We start from the raw sequence: 12,559 nt of genomic DNA, 5'->3' as shown, positions 1-12,559 counted from the left end.
AATATGGAAAGTCTAGACCACAAACCTTTGTACATCATAAGAAGCAATGCCACTAAAAGGCACCAAAACTGTTGAATTATTCGGAAGGCTATTTTAAGCCGATGGATCTCAACCTAGCTACACATCATCATTACCAGTTTACGTTAGGAGTAGTTAGCACATCGTTACTGGTTTCCAGGAAAACCAGATATCTCATTAGATTGCACATCATTTTCCGGTTATCAAATTAATGTATGTTAGGTTGGGGGATGACGAATATTCGGACACACAAGTAAAGGGAGGACAGATGCCTTGGTTAAGTCAAAACCCCAGAGCCTATCAGGCAGCAGTAAGAATACAGGCACTGAATGCATATGTAATGGTTGGAACCCCTGCGAAATAATGGCAGCCTCAAGTAAAATTACCAAATAAGTCTTTCAATTAAAGAGTGAAGTGGCCAAACTAGCCAAAGCCTCTGAAGCTGGGCCAGAGTGGCCGGAGGAAATTAATCCTGTCCAGGGCACTGCAAATTTGACTAGTGATCCAGAAAAATAGGTCTCCAGGACGGGGGACAGAATGTGTGCAAGCACTCAAATCAGTCAAAGCAGTGCCTGGAGTAGACACGCTGACGGGCCAGCTGCATTCTGGGAAACCATGGAAGGGTACATGTTCCCGCAAAGATAGAACAGCGGGCTATATTAATAACGCTGGTGTGGGGTGTGTTTTACTTTCGGTGTTGGCTATCCCGCCTGACCATGTCTACAGGAACAAAGGCACAACCAACAGCCAAAGGGATGTGTACAGGAAGAAGCAACACAGGCACCGAACTGATGGTAACACAGAACACAGAGTTGGTATCTCATCAGGGGGTGATGGCAGAAATGTGTATTTGTAGGATTTCTCAAAACTGACTATTGGATGTGTTGAAGTTCAATCATCATTGGTGAACAAAATCACCCACTGGCTGCATAATGTAAGAGGGTGTAAGTCTGTATTAGCGAGGATAATCTGCGCTGCGTGAGGGGTAGGATGCCTAAGGGAGACCCAGACTTTGTTCGTGTCTCTCTGAGCCACCCAAGTTTAGTTGAGGGACTTCTGTCAATCGAAGCACGGTCTTATCCCCCTGCATGCACAATCATTTCTATTCGACCATGAGCACCTCTGTCAGATCATAACATAAGGGGGATCTTCCAATGTGTTAAGTGAGATCTCTTAGCTTGAGGTGGGGAGAATGGTGGGATGGGACAGTGTGGACTGACTGCATAGTGAAGGCAATATGAACCCCCCCTTATCCCACCAGGAGCATCAATGGTGAGTGGAGATTGTTGACAAAATGGGTCTGAAGGTATTATCTTGGAATGTGGCAGGGGTCAACAAGTTATTGATGGACTCTGATTGGGTTAGATTTATCCACCAATTTGACATTGATTGCCTTCAGGAAACATGGGCATTTAGCCCCTTTGAACTACAGGGGTTTGGGTTCCTTCTGCCTGAATGCTAACAAATGCCCTAGAGGAAGGCTGAAGGGAGAGTTGGTTCTACTGATCAGCCGCGCTGCGGATCTCGCAGAAAAAGTAATTCCATTGGGCTCGGATGATCTAATGTGTCTAGAGTTGACTAAGAAATGGGAGGCATTTGCTGATATTCAACATTTATAATATTAGGCTTGGTGGGAACGCCCCACTGGAAAACCTCAAGCTAATGTGCCACCACATTTTACGACTCTGTCTTTTAGCAGCCACCTGCCGGTGGTTCTGGCCATGGGCGATTTTAATGTACAATTTGAACCCGTGTAAGAACTAACCGGTTTGTGGGATGACCAGGATGCAGTGCTTGGGATTGTAAGAGGATTCAATTCAACACTACAGCTAAGTCAATGCCTAGTCTGGGATACTGAATGGAAACCCTTATTGATATATCTTTATGTCCAGTTCATGCGTTCTGGATGACTACCCCTATATAACACCCCTCTCTTGGAATCCTCCTGACCCCACTGAGCCAAGAAGTAGTTCTGTTTTGCAAGTTAAAGGTTTATTTGAGAATTTAAACAATTGCAACCTATGTGACACTCAGAAATAGGTCACTCATTTCTTTTAAACATTTAGATTTTTAGTGTCTTTCAGTCCAAATTTACTTAAACTGCTGAAATCCACAGCTCAGCCAGTCTTGTTATAAACCTTCAAGTCACTTCAGAATATAAATTTACATTGGATCCACCTCTCAGTAAGTCTTTCTTTGGCTTGCCTTGGGTTCATTTATTCAGTTTTCTACAAAAAAAGTAAAATCTGGTGTTGTTTTAAAACGCCGGCTTTCTGATAGTGGTGAGTACTGGTACTGCACCCCTTTTTGGGATTTAAGAAAATGAATTCCCAACAATTATGGGTTTGCTTTTGGCAATCAGCATTGCCATTCCCAATGGTTTCAGACTACTGTGTGGGTAGTCCAATGGTGGTTTTAGGCGGTGTCCTTCTGTGCCCATAACATCGGCAAAATGGGTGGCAGCCTATTCTTCATGCATTTCCCTGGGCATTTTCTGGGAAGCTCTGGCCATCATGATGTTTTCCATGTCAGTACTGCACAGTTTTGAGGTAGGGCTTGGATGCGTGGATAAAAACATCCCACAAGCCCCCCTCTTGCGATGGCCATTCTATTTCACTGATGGGACTCGCAAGACCTGGGATGTTTCCTCATCTTCTTCCAATAAATGGCACAGTTCAGCATCTTTTTCTCCATCCGGTCGGATCGATCGGTTCTCCTCGCCGGTCCTGATGGGAAGATTGGGCGGTACCCCGGGCCCGTTGCGTCTCTGCTCCCGGTCTCCGGATCGTCCTCCTTGGCCCGTCTCCCGGTTTTCTTTCTCCTAGGACGACAAAGGAAGAGCGGCAATACCTACTCATAGACGTCTTTCCACCACTGTTGAGATAGTGGGGCAGCATATGCATTTCATCATAACGAAACATTACATTCTTATTTTGAAAAAAAAACAGTATAACTAAGAGACAGTTTCATGCAAAACACAATATTTTAGAGACTAGATGTGGTATGTTTTATGGTTGGAACTGAATTAGTCTGAGACAGTACCCGCTAGGATTCCAGAGGATTCCTCCAGTTGTTGCAGAGTGTGCCTGGGATGGCAACATTTCAACTGGTTTATGTGGACCCACTTGTCTTCCCCCGCTGCCAAAGGACCTTTGGGGATGTGGATTTTGTAGGCCACAGGGGAGATCTTGTCGATGATCTCAAAGGGTCCCTTCCATGTAGGCAAGAATTTCCACTGTTTTGCCTGGTTTCTTTGGAAGTTGTATAGATAGACCCGGTCCCCCACCTGATATTCCTTCCTGGAAGTTTTCAGGTCATAGTGGGTCTTCATGCTATCAGCCGATCTTTCTAGATTCCGCTGAGCGTAAGCAAAAGCATGTTGGAGGTGTTTCCTTAAATTCTCCACATACTCATGAGTAGTGGAGGCATTTATCAGTGTCTGCTCTTGGGTCCTATAGAGCAAATGCTGCGGAAGCACCATCTTGCGCCCAGTCATCAACTCAAATGGTGACATTTTGGTTGCAGATGAAGGGGTAGATCTGATGGCCATTAGTACCAGAGGTAATCGGATATCCCAACTTGGCCCAGAATCTGCCACAAACTTCTTTAATATGCTCACAATGGTTCGGTTATATCTCTCTACTGCCCCAGAAGAAGCTGGCCTGTAAGCAATATGTAACTTCCTTTTGACCCCCAGTATCTCCCACATCTTTGTCATTACTTCACTGGTGAAGTGGCTACCCCTGTCTGACTCAATCCTTTGAGGTAGACCGAAACGGGAAAAGATGTGGTTAATCATCAAGGCAGCTGCGGTTTCTGCCTTGCAATTTGGGGCTGGGAGACATTCCACCCACTTGGTGAACAAGCATGTGACGGTCAACATGTACTTATTCCCCCTCGCGGAGCGAATCACGGGGCCTACAAAGTCGATTTGTAAATCTGACCATGGCAGTGTCATCCCCCTCTTTTGGAGAGGCGCACGGTGCGTGAGGGATGATGGCTGAAATTGTGCACACACAAGACACCCCTTCAAGTATTGGTCAAGGTCCTGCCCCATGTGTGGCCAGTATGCAACCTCTCTTAAGATTTCCAATGTTGTGTGAAACCCCCTATGACCGGCGGTGGCCGCATCATGGGCGTGACTTAACATCAGGCTTCGGAAGGAGGTAGGAACCACCCACTGATCGTGGCCAGCTTTGGATTTCCTTACCAACAAACCGTCTTGGATCCGGAACATTTTTGGACATTTCATCAACACTCTTAGGTCCTCTTTCCCAATGTAATCGGTATCCGTCAGGGGAAAGTTCTCAGGGTCCTCAAGGTGTTGGTAAAATTTACCAATTATTGGATCCCCCTTCTGAGCGGTAATCAAATCAGCATCAGGGGTCTCCTTACTCCATTGGGCAATTGAAAGAACGTTGTGAGCATTTGTCTGGGACCTAGTGATAGCAGTGACCTGGATTTCCCCCAACAGGGACTCAATCTCAATTAGATCCCCTTGGATGGCCCCGGTTTTGGCCAGCTGATCAGCTAAGTCATTTCCAGTTTTGTCTGGTCCCTCTACTTTGGAGTGACCCTTGATCTTTTTCCAATAGATGGTCATCTCATTCGAGGTGACCAGTTAATCAATGTTTTGGATCAACTTCCCATGTTTCAAGGGTTTGTTGTTAGCACATAACATGCCTCTGGTTTTCCAATTGACCAGGTGCTCCACGAACCCGTTCCGTACATAATCCGAATCTGTGATTATGACCAGTTTGTGGAGTTGATGCTGGACAGCAGTGAGGATGGCCTGATGCACAGCCATCAATTCTGCCACCTGACTACTTCGGGGACCAATTTTGTATCCAGCGGGTTCTTGGGACTCATTCACCCATGCATTCCCTACGCCGGCCACCAGTTCTTTCTCCCCGTTGTTGTCAACATGGTAAGAGCATCCATCCACATAGACAGTGGGCATTCCCTCACACTTGTCCTCTTCAAAGACTTTGTGTGGGGAATTAAGGTATGCCTCCGTGTTGTCCTTGATTTTTAGACTTTCGTCCTCGAGACAGTTTTCTCTGGCACAATCATGCAAGTCAGCCAGACCTTGCGCGAGGGGACTCTTCTTGTTTTGGCCATATCTGACCTCCACAGGAAAGCCTTGCATTGACAGAATCCAGGAAGTAATTCTGGAATTACTCACATTTCCGGCCCGGATTCTATCACTTTGGAGATATTGCAGAGGCTGGTGTGGAGTCTCCACTATGATGTGTTCCCCCTGGATGAACGGGCGGTAATTCTTCAATGCCCACACCGTTGCCAGGAGTGCCTTCTCACAATCGTTGAATTTTTCCTCCACAGAGGATAAAGTTTTGCTCGCATAGGAGATTACTTTATTGGCCTTGTCATGCTTTTGGTATAATACTGCCGTCAAGCACGTATTAGAGAACCCCGTCTCCAGGAAGAACTCCTTGTTTCTGACAGGGTAAGCTAGCAGGGCGCTTGTGAGAGGCTTCTCTTGAGTTTTCTTACTGCCTCGGCTTGTTCTGGACCCCATTCCCACTTGACCCCCCCCTTCAGGAGATGAATCAGGGGTCTGGTGATCTCTGCGTAGCCCTCAATGAACTTTCTGCTGTAATTAGTCAGTCCAAGGAGGCTCCTTAGTTCCCGCAGAGTTGTGGGGTCTTTCAGTTTCTGAAGTGCTTCCACTTTCTTTTCCGTGGGACAAAGACCCTGAGGAGTAATCTCATGCCCCAAGAAATTAACACGGGTTCTACACCACTGTGCTTTCTGAAAGGAAAGTTTTGCTCCGGCGGCCCTCAACTGGGTCAGAACATAACGGATCTCCGCTATGTGTTCCTCCACAGATGAACTTTTGATGAGGACATCATCTACATAAGCCAGGTTACCCCTCGCACCCAGGTCGGGCATGGCCTTATGTAGGAAAATATTGAACTCATTACCGGAGTTAAGGTATCCGAAGGGAGTCCGGGTCCATGTGTACTGCTGGCCCCCAAAGGTAAAAGCCAGCTTGTATTGGTCCTCCCTACTGACAGGCACAGTCCAGTATCCATTGGTCAGGTCTATTGCAGTGAATACCTGTGACCCCTGGATCTGGGCCAGCCCTTGGTCAATGTAGGGCAGAGGCCATCGGGAAGTATGGACCCGTTTGTTGAGCTCCCTGAGGTCGGCACAGAGTCTCCACTGGCCGTTTGGCTTCAATATTCCCAGCACCGGATTATTGAAGGTGCTGTGAACTGGACGGATTATTCCCCGGGACTCAAGGTTCTTAATTATTTCAGTAAGGGACTCCATTGATGCGAGAGGCAAGCGATATTGCTTCACAAACACAGGAGTCATGCCAGGGTCCGTGGGGATTGTTGTGGTGTGGATGTCGGTGCGACCACAGTCATATGAGTCTACCGCAAAGAGATCTTGGAAATCCAAGAAAACTTGTTTCAACTTTTGCTTTTGTTCCAGAGTCACACAGGCATCAGCTAGGTTGACTCTCTCTTCCACCATCTGCCTGAAGCCTGGAAAGACTTCTGGTTTGGCTATTTCAGCGGCCTCCTCCAGCTGGGTGGAGAAGTCCCTGGTCAGAGTGCTGATTTGGACTGGAGGCTTCAGGTGGGAAAGGCAGCCCTCATGGACCTGGAAAATCACCTCATCCCTCCTGAAATCACAAGTCACATCTTCCTTACCATAAGGGCAAGAAGTGTACACCAGGAAGTTCCCCCCATGCCGGGTAAAAATCCTGTCTGGTGTTTTATTGTCATCACTGTCACTGTCAAAGCAGTCCTTGGGGATTGGCCCTAACAGTTCATTACCTAAATCTATGGAAAAATGTCGGTCATCAACCGCCATTCCAATAATGGTGCCTGCGGCTAGAGTAATACTCTTTAAGTCGCTGTTATCCACCTCTATTGGAATGGTGTCATGTTCTATGTTGACTAATGGTGTTGGGTTTACCCCTAACCCTTGCTGTTGGAGAGAAGCATTTAGATGTATGTTAGCATCAGGGTTTTTCAAATGTTGTCCTCTTTTAGCTTTCACTTCCAGGGAGAATTGTCGGGTCCTTTCTGGGATGGTGACTTCCTCTTTGATCTGAATTTCAACTGCATAAGGTAGCAATTGAGCTGACCTAAATGCTTTTTCTGGATCATCAAAGCCCATGGGATTATCCGCTAATCGGGACCAAGCTTTGAAGTTTATTAGGTCCAAACTAATGGCAAAGCGATTGAGAATGTCACTGCCTAAGTAAAAGGCGGCAGGGACGTCTCGCACGACCCAACAATTGTGGACTATGCTCTTGTTGCCAATGGAGATTTTGAGCATACACCTGCTTGGCAGGAGATGTTTGGAATTAGGTGCTTCCAGGTCCATTTCCCATTTGTCTATAAGTTTCAATGCGGGAATGGCTGGATCTTTTGGGAGTTGGCGGAACATGGCTTCGCTGATCAAGCTCTTACCGTTGTTCACACACACTCGAGCGAGAACAGAGTCCTTCCCATCATTTAATTGGACAGGGATGAACAACTGCTCTCCAATTTGCTGAATATCAGCCAGGCTCTGAGCTGATTTCACATCTTTCTGGACTATAGGAGTGGGAGTTTCCGATTGTGGATTAGTATAGAATCTCAGAGTGTTTCCTTCCAGCGTGGAGTACCACTTTAGACTGGAAGGAAGGTTGATTTTCAGAAATAGAGAGGACCCTCCATCACCAGTCTGTTGTCCTACTGCTATTACTGTCACGTCTGGAATCTGGTTATTCTGGAAGTGAAATTCTACTTGGTCAGATTTTTGTTCAACCATGTGGCATGTGCCGTTTAAACTAACATGGTTGACACTCTGTTTTAATTTTATGGGTCGGCTAGTCTGGGTCCAGAGGACCTTGTTTACGCAATCTATTAGGGGTGACAACCTTCTCAGGAGGTCATTCCCTAGTAAACAAGGGGTGCCCTCTGGAGTCACAACTATGACTGGGTGTTTCAACTTGTGTCGCCCAATTTTAATGTCCAAGTCTGCAGTCCCCTCAACGGGAATTTCCTTCCCGTCAAAGTTCTGCAGTTGTCCAGGAAGAGAGGTGAGAGGAATTCGGTAATTCTCTCCCCTTCCTGCATTCAGTTCGTCAAAGGCCCTTCTGGATAGAAGGGTAGCTTGAGATCCAGTGTCCACCAGTGCCAAAATTGTACCCTGCCCCTGTACTTGTACCGGGGCATAACATCTTCCCTCCTTCTCCTCAAAGGGGCACAGATAATGCACATTTTTGGACAACTGGTGGGCTAACTTTCTGGTTTTGGACATTGCTAGCGAAGAGATTTGGGCAGAATTCTGTGGAGAGCCTTGGGAATCTGAAAGAAAAAATTGGCAACTGGAGATCAGAGCCATTGTGGGTTCCCCTGGTTCCGGTTCTGGGACGCCCCGCCCTTTTTGGAGGCAGTCACCAGGATGGGTTTGAACCAGGGGATTTTCTTGCGGTTGGTTCTGGGAAGAGATGGTGGGCGGCGGTAGCTCAGTCTCCACATCTCCCCAGTCTGGATTTGCATCCCTAAGGACCCATTTTTCTTTGGGAGGAGTTCCCCCCTCTCTGAAGGAGAAGATCCTTTTCCCAGGATCCTCTGAGGATCCCTCTCCCTCAAATTGGAAGATCTGTACCTCCTCCTCAAACTGAGTCTGTTTGGGTCTTTTGTTTCTCCTATCCCCCCTCTGTTCCTAAGGAGGCAGACTTTCAGGGGCAAGAGATTTTGTTTCCGGTTCCTGGGTTTCCAGGGGCTGTTTACAAGTGAGGAAGGAAGCTTCCTCCAAGGCTTTACACCCCCCTTCCCTTTGTGCCTCCTCCCTGGGAACCGGTGAGTTATCGGGGTGCTGCCCCTGTCATTGTTCTGGAGCACCAGGTCCAGAGTTGGGTGCATTCCCTGCCGGCATGCCCATCTGAGAGTTCTGCTGCGCCCTCAGTATGTGACCCAGATCCCGCGCCATGTTTTGAACCTGGCGCTCTAACTGGGAAACCCGCTCAGGCTGATACGGGGCCCTGTTTTCTCCCCTGGGCTGATCCCGGGCAGGGTAGCTATCCCTTCTTGGGTAGTACCCCTGGTTGGGAAGATTTGGATACCCCTCCACCCTTGGCCTCCCCTCTCCAGGATTCGGTTGTCTGGGCTCAGGGAATTGGGGAAAGAAGGGTGGATGATTTTGGGGTTGGAAATTGGGTGGATATCTGGGGAAAAAGTTCTGCCCAGGATTTGGAGAATTTCTGCCCTCCTGTGGGAAGTTGGGAGGGAAGTTCCCTGGGTTAGGTGCTTGGCTGGACCCCCCACCCCCTTGGGCTGGAGGAGTCCACACATAACCCAGGATGGGTCTGTTTCCCTTGTAACAGGGGCTTACATAATCAGGAGAGCGAGGGACCCCATTTGTGGGGCTGCCTCCCTGGCCCCCTGTCTGTGACTGGCCCGAGGACCTTCTGGGCCTAGCATTATTAGGTGCCGGTAGGTTTTTAGGCCCCCCCATCTCCAACTCTAAAACGGGGGTGACCTTTACCTCTGCCACCTTGGCAGCAGCAGGGGTGCTGTTGGTTTTGGGGTTTTTAGGCTGGTTTTTGTTTTCCACCGGTTTCTGCACCTCGTAGATGCGGGTGGCTTGTTCAATGACCCAGTCTAAACATCTTTTCTCGTGAAAATCCCTCACGAGCTGGGTCATTATGTATTTGGGCAAGGCATGGAAAAACGTATTAACAAATTCTCTGCTGTCTGTGCGCACCCTTCTGGTGGTCTGCGCAAAGGCACGCTTTAACTCCTGCACAAATTCTTGTGGGGCCTGATCCTCCCCACACTGCAAATTGTAGGCTGCCTTGCGAGCCTCTTGGGGATTTCTGTGAACAGAAAAATGTTTTAATATGGCCGCCCTATAGGTGGACCACCTTACATGATTTTGGTCCTCCAGCCCCGCAAAGAAACTGGAGTATTCCGGGGAGAAGGTCCACTTTACATATTGAATACAGCTTTGGCTGTCCTTCAAATGGAAAGTCTCCATCATTTGCTCAAACAACTCTAAGTGCTCCCAAACAGAATACTTGGCGTTCTTGTGATAAGGCGTGATGACACTCCTGATTGCCTTTATTTGCTTCAATGGGTCCTTAAGCAAGGCCCTTTTTGCCTTATTGGCCCTTTTGGTCCGGGTAACCCTGGTCCATTCATCTTCTGACTCAGAGGCACTGCTCCCAGAGGTTCCCGTCTGTTCTTCCAGGTTTTCCCGGATTCTGCGAGCCTGGGAATGGCTGGCAGAATGTGGGGACCTGGTCTCCTGTGTCCTGTACCGCTCAGAGGAGTCTTCAGATCCCTCCTGGCCGCCAGGATTTGATGGGTACCCCCTCCACTGACCTAGCTGGGCAGAGGTTTTCAGGATTCCCTTAATGGGCCTACTCTCCTGGGGTTCCCCATTAAATTGCACTGTGCTTGGGTGCCCATACCCGGATGCCCGCCCCTCCATTCCTGGGTGGTACTGGCCTATGAGCCCCATGCTTCTGGCTGGATAGTAATCTGCCATCCCTGTGGCCCTGTGCTCATGTGCGCCAGGGGACATGGGGGTGGCAGAGTCCAGGGACTGAGAGAAATAAAGGCCTCTGGTACTAGGGCTCCTGGGGTTATGCTCAGGAGTTTCTCTTTCCCAGCGAACCTCATCTCTATCCGCCCCTGCTCCCTGTTGCAATGCAAGAGCCTGCGCCTTCAGTTCCTCAGTTAAGGCCTTACTAGACTCTATCAGTCTCTCCTGCATCGCTACCTGTTGTTGGAGTCTATCATTGTGCTGGCAGAGATCCTCATTCTCTCTCTGCGTTTCCTGATTGGTCCTGGAGCACTGGGCCAGTCTTTGCTGCAGGAGGGTTACCTCCTGAGCTGTGTCCCTATTGGCCTGCACCTGTCTTGCCAGAGCATCCTCCACCCTCCTGGTGTGCTCTAGCAAGTCCTGGTGTTCTTTTTGGAGGTCACCCAGTCCCTGGTGGGCTAGGTGATTTTCTTCCAATTTCCTTTTTAAGTGGCAGACTTCCTGGCCTAAGGTATCCCTTTCCTGACTAAGAGCCTGCATCTGTGCCGCCAGGTCGTCCCTTTGCCTTTGGAAGGCACCAGCTTTCTGGCGCTCCTGGTCAAATTCTGCCTGGGTATCCAGGTCTTTCAAAATCAGTTTATTGCTCTCTGCCTTCTCCCTATCTAGGTGGCTTTGCAGGGTGACTACCTGCTCAGCACATGCCCTATTGAAGTCTAACTGTTGCTCCAGCTTTTTCTGGCTCTGCAGTAGGGAGTCCAAACCTTCTTGGTATTCCTTCTGCAAGGCCAGAAATCTGGTATCCTGGTCAGCCTTTTCCTGTTGCAGGATGTCCATATCCCTCTTTATTTTAATGATGTGCTGTCTACTCTCATTTTCTGACTCCTGGCTCCCCTGCAGCCTCTGCTCAGAAGAGACCAGGTCAGATTGGACCTTCTCTAACGCCATCTGTCGCTTATTCGCCAGATCTTGGCTTTCAGTACATTTATCCTGCATGTCTCCCATATATAGATACAGGTATGCCGCTATCCTAACCATCTTGTCTTGTTCATCCTTAGCCTTCGGGGCCAAATATAGTTCACTCAGGGCCACATGTAAGGGACCCTGATCTCTCCAGATATCTGACCCTGTTTCCGTGACCTGTTGCGTGATGGCCTGCAACCAGACCATGCGGTCCTGGTGAGTCCACTCACCTCTCACAAATAACTTATGTAAGAAGTGCTCTCTGGCTATTTTCATATCTACCAAGGTCGTCATTCTAGAGATTGGTCTCTGTCCTGACTTACAGAAATTAGTATTTTATTTTTGCAAAACAGACCTTTTTCTTAGAGCGTTCCTTTGAGGAGTGCTTTACATCGTAACACAGCGTGTGATCCGACCGGATATGTGTATCTGGTCAGCTGGCACGCTGTATTAATCTGCACAAGTGATAGATCTAATCCAAACGTCCGGCACGAGCCCCCAATTTGTAAGAGGATTCAATTCAACACTACAGCTAAGTCAATGCCTAGTCTGGGATACTGAATGGAAACCCTTATTGATATATCTTTATGTCCAGTTCATGCGTTCTGGATGACTACCCCTATATAACACCCCTCTCTTGGAATCCTCCTGACCCCACTGAGCCAAGAAGTAGTTCTGTTTTGCAAGTTAAAGGTTTATTTGAGAATTTAAACAATTGCAACCTATGTGACACTCAGAAATAGGTCACTCATTTCTTTTAAACATTTAGATTTTTAGTGTCTTTCAGTCCAAATTTACTTAAACTGCTGAAATCCACAGCTCAGCCAGTCTTGTTATAAACCTTCAAGTCACTTCAGAATATAACTTTACATTGGATCCACCTCTCAGTAAGTCTTTCTTTGGCTTGCCTTGGGTTCACTTATTCAGTTTTCTACAAAAAAGTAAAATCTGGTGTTGTTTTAAAACGCCGGCTTTCTGATAGTGGTGAGTACTGGTACTGCACCCCTTTTTGGGATTTAAGAAAATGAATTCCCAACAGTTATGGGTTTGCTTTTGGCAATCA

The 12,559-nt window shown here is 47.9% G+C and overlaps 1 protein-coding gene across 1 annotated transcript in view; it reads right to left on the bottom strand.

Annotated features, from left to right (window-relative positions):
- Positions 1 to 12,559, bottom strand: part of RHBDF2 (rhomboid 5 homolog 2) — a 783,795-nt gene that overhangs the window by 563,554 nt on the left and 207,682 nt on the right. The window lies entirely within an intron of this gene.

The sequence above is a fragment of the Ambystoma mexicanum genome, chromosome 3q (assembly GCF_040938575.1).
Source record: "Ambystoma mexicanum isolate Mex_15411 chromosome 3q, UKY_AmexF1_1, whole genome shotgun sequence".
NCBI lineage: Eukaryota > Metazoa > Chordata > Amphibia > Caudata > Ambystomatidae > Ambystoma > Ambystoma mexicanum.
Note: the sequence above shows the minus strand (reverse complement) of the source record. Positions and strands in the feature narration are given on the sequence as shown.